The 4587-nt window shown below is 36.0% G+C and overlaps 1 protein-coding gene across 1 annotated transcript in view; it reads left to right on the top strand.

The window, feature by feature from the left end:
* Nucleotides 1–3166, top strand: part of chmp1b (charged multivesicular body protein 1B) — a 10145-nt gene extending 6979 nt beyond the window's left edge. The window contains exon 9 of the mRNA XM_016250671.1: nt 3143–3166. The gene's annotated coding sequence lies outside the window, so the exon portion shown is untranslated. The remainder of the gene's footprint in view (nt 1–3142) is intronic.
* Nucleotides 3167–4587: the final 1421 nt, after the last annotated feature.

A 4587-nucleotide genomic window follows, 5' to 3' on the forward strand; every position in this document is an offset into this window, starting at 1 on the left:
CATCCTTCTAGAACAATGTGCATTTATGTTAAAATTGTAACAATCAAGTTTAGTTATTCTTATTTCTTTATTGCAAAACGCTCAAACTGGCACCGTTTTGGAGAGAAATGGGCTCTCATTTTAACTCATATCATGGTGTGTGATGCTGAACTATGAGTATCTAATGGTGTTTGTATTTGCACTGTTCTAAACATTAATATTTTATGTGCAACAACAGCATATGCTGTCTCAGTGGCCTTACAAATGATTTTAAATCTTTTTTTTTTTTTACTTTATGATTAAATGGGGATGATTGTACTAAGAATAACTTTCATCTTTTCTTCAACTGAATACTGTTTCCGTGCTGTTTTGATGTATTTTAAAGAGTTGGCAGTCAAAATTAAAACTGCTGGATGAAAGATATTCTTCATTCTTTATGACAAACAAGATAATGTGAATTACAGAATGTACAATGTTTTTAAAATTTATAAATTGGGGTGTACAGCGTTTATTATGAGGGGGTAGAATCCACAGCTCAGTACTCACTACTCAATACTCATGAGTACTTTTAAATAGGCTACTCTTTTACTCTTACTCAAGTAGTTTTTTGGACAAGTACTTTTACTCTACTCACACTAAATTTTTTGGAAGGTAATGGCACTTTTACTTGAGTATATTTTTTCAGTACTCTTTCCACCACTGATTATTAGTAACTCAAACCCCTTTATCTAAACCTCTCTGTTTAACCGTCGGTCATGCACATCCACCATGTTTGTAGTTTTTTTTTTACACTTTTTATTCATGTTTGTAGCTCTCAACCTATGTTCTCAACCGAATCATTCGTCAAAGCGCAATGGTTTGTGGGTAATATTAGCCATCAGAGTATGCACGGATCCCACACAAATCGACCTGAAATAGTAGACCATCCGGGGACTTTTGGCATAATCTTTTCAACATACTATACTTTGGGACAGACTTATTTTAATCTCACATACTATTTAGGATGGATAGAACATTGGGACGCAGTGAATGTCTTGAGTCCAAGGAGGAATGAGCTGCTCAGAAACCAAAACCAAGAATATTCATATAACTTCCCATTGGAGTCTTACCTGTTTTTGTGTGTACACCTGTAATTATGCACACATTTATAGAAGATGACAGATCAAAGTCCTTGTTTTGATTTAGAGGGACACATACATAAGAGGGATGAAGAAAACACAATTTAAAACATTTTTAATCAGTGTAAAAAATTGCTATGTGCAATTTTGTTTTGTAGTAACTGAGCGATATAATGGGATATTTTTACTAATTTGTGAAATTCCAGGATCATTTATTTAATCTTTCATCTAATTAATCTAATCCATTTAGTTAATTTTTGTATCTGCATAGATGCAAACTCCTCACCTTTCTGTGAAAATTCACCTTTTTGAGATCAAAATAGGTCACCCACAAGTTTCGTGTAGATCCGATGAGAAAGTGTTTTGGGAGGGGGAGGGGTCTTTTTAAAGTACCATCCAAAAGTTTCTATTTACAACGTGTTTTGCAGCGTTGAGTATTGTAGCCAATCACAGGCATCTCTGTTGAAAGCAATGGCCAATCAGAGGTGTTTACTGCAGGTTAGTCAGAATCCGCTCTGAACTCATTTTTGTTTTCGCAAGTTTACGGAGTTCTACACGCTCACAGATTTTCCTATTATAACAAGATAAAAAGAAAGCCTTCACGGTGTAAATAAGATATTCATTGTGCAGTAACACTGTAAAAAAAATTCCGTAAAATTTATGGTAAAAAACTGGCAACGTTTTAGGTTTTACGGTTTTAACTTAAATTTACAGTTAAATACCGTAATTTCATTAACTGATATAATGTTAATATACCAACTTATTGAAGCACTGACATCTGTCTTGTACCTTTGTAATACACTGATAACCACCAAATGCAGGTGGTGATGAGAAAGTCACATGATGAACCAAAGCCCATCACAAGCAGCTTTTAAATAATAACATATATAGAAGGTGCACAGTGTCAATCACACAAACGCCAAACACCATCATGGTAACACAGATGAAACTGCAATAAACCTTAATTTAACAACATTAGGTGTAACACACAACCCTAATATACCAAACTGATAAGAAAAAACTAAGAAGAAACACAGTTATTTCAACAAAAAAACATCAAATTTGAAATGTAGCATCTCTGGAGAGACTTAAAAATGGCTGTCCACTAACGTTTACCATCCAACCTGACAGAACTGGAGAGGATCTGCAAGGAGGAATGGCAGAGGATCCCCAAATCCAGGTGTGAAAAACTTGTTGCATCTTTCCCAAAAAGACTCATGGCTGTATTAGATCAAAAGGGTGCTTCTACTAAATACTGAGCAAAGGGTCTGAATACTTAGGACCATGTGATATTTCAGTTTTTCTTTTTTAATAAATCTGCAAAAATGTCAACAATTCTGTGTTTTTCTGTCAATATGGTGTGCTGTGTGTACATTAATGAGGGAAAAAAATTAACTTAAATGATTTTAGCAAATGGCTGCATTAAAACAAAGAGTGAAAAATGTAAGGGGGTCTGAATACTTTCCGTACCCACTGTATTAGGAGTTTTCGCGTAAGTATAAGCTCTGTCAGTTGCGGTATAAGGGAAGCACCCTTTGCACTCTATACATACAGAGTGTTTTCTCTACATACTTTATTCACAGTTTGAAGAAAAGTTTTGTTTGTCTAAGAGGGCCAAACATCCACGTATACTGTTTCAGGAATTACAAACGCGAGTGTAAAAAATGTCGCTAGTGAATTCGCTAAATTGTGCCGCAAATCATTACTATGATTGACAGTGATAACTGTAGCAATGGATGGAATGAAACATCTGACAAGCTGATGTCAAATAGAGATATGCATTAAAGGGTTAGTTCACCCAAAAATGAAAATTACCCCATGATTTACTAACCCTCAAGCCATCCTAGTATATGACTGTCTTCTTTCAGCTGAATACGTTTGGAGTTATATTAAAAAACATCCTGGCTCTTCCAAGCTTTATAATGGGAGTGGATGGTAGCCCAAAATTTGAAGTCCAAAAAATTGAACGCATAGATTCGCTACAGGAGGCCTTTGTTCAAGTGTGTGAGACACTTTTTTTTATGGAAGGGTGCTTTTTATTTCAGGTCTTTTGAACCGAAGCACTGCAACACCCGCTGAGTGCAATGATAGAGCTTGAAAGATCAAAGACAATTTTTTATATAACTCCGACTAGATTCGTCTGAAAGAAGAAAGTCATATACACCTAGGATGCATCGGGGGTGAGTAAAACACAGCCTAATTTTCATTTTTGAATGAACTAACCCTTTAATTCTCTTAAAGGGGTGGTTCATTCCGATTTCACTTATTAACGTTAGTTAGTGTGTAATGTTGCTGTTTGAGCATAAACAATATCTGCAAAGTTACGAAGCTGAAAGTTCAGTGCAAACGGAGATATCGTCTTCTTTAAAGGGTTAGTTCACCCAAAAATGAAAATTACCCCATGATTTACTAACCCTCAAGCCATCCTAGTATATGACTGTCTTCTTTCAGCTGAATACGTTTGGAGTTATATTAAAAAACATCCTGGCTCTTCCAAGCTTTATAATGGGAGTGGATGGTAGCCCAAAATTTGAAGTCCAAAAAATTGAACGCATAGATTCGCTACAGGAGGCCTTTGTTCAAGTGTGTGAGACACTTTTTTTTATGGAAGGGTGCTTTTTATTTCAGGTCTTTTGAACCGAAGCACTGCAACACCCGCTGAGTGCAATGATAGAGCTTGAAAGATCAAAGACAATTTTTTATATAACTCCGACTAGATTCGTCTGAAAGAAGAAAGTCATATACACCTAGGATGCATCGGGGGTGAGTAAAACACAGCCTAATTTTCATTTTTGAATGAACTAACCCTTTAATTCTCTTAAAGGGGTGGTTCATTCCGATTTCACTTATTAACGTTAGTTAGTGTGTAATGTTGCTGTTTGAGCATAAACAATATCGTGCACGTGCAGTGTAGACGATGGCTTTAGTTTATCATGTTTGCACTTGCAGTTTAGATGAGGTGTTACATCCTTGATGCAAATACTTATTCATCAGACACTAGTACTTTACTTGCTACTAGTCACTATTACAATACTGATAAGTAACTATTCCATTACTTCTAGTAACACAGTTTTGTAATTTAATTCTAAGTGTGGATTGTAGTACTATGCATAGATATATACTGTATACACAGATGCCTCATTAGTTGCTGTTTCTATTGGCTACTATATGCAAGCCATCTGCCATATTGGAGCCAGTGTTGCCAAGTCTGTAGTTTTCCCGCGGAATTGGATTACTTTCATACTGTTGCCACCAAGCGGCAACCTTCCGGTCTCTCTCTTGAAACCAACACGGAAGTGACTTAAACTACAATTCATCAACTGGCCACTAGAGACTGGCTCCAAAAGGGAGTCAATCCCATAGACCCCCCATGTTAAAATGTCCACATTTACAGCAGAAAAAAATGTTTACAGCCTGGTACAAAAAGTGGTTTTGGTCTATTTAGCTAATTTTGCCCTTCATGACAACTGTAAGAGGGGTGAATTTTTTT

The sequence above is a fragment of the Sinocyclocheilus grahami genome, unplaced genomic scaffold (assembly GCF_001515645.1).
Source record: "Sinocyclocheilus grahami isolate Dianchi unplaced genomic scaffold, SAMN03320097.WGS_v1.1 scaffold1001.1, whole genome shotgun sequence".
NCBI lineage: Eukaryota > Metazoa > Chordata > Actinopteri > Cypriniformes > Cyprinidae > Sinocyclocheilus > Sinocyclocheilus grahami.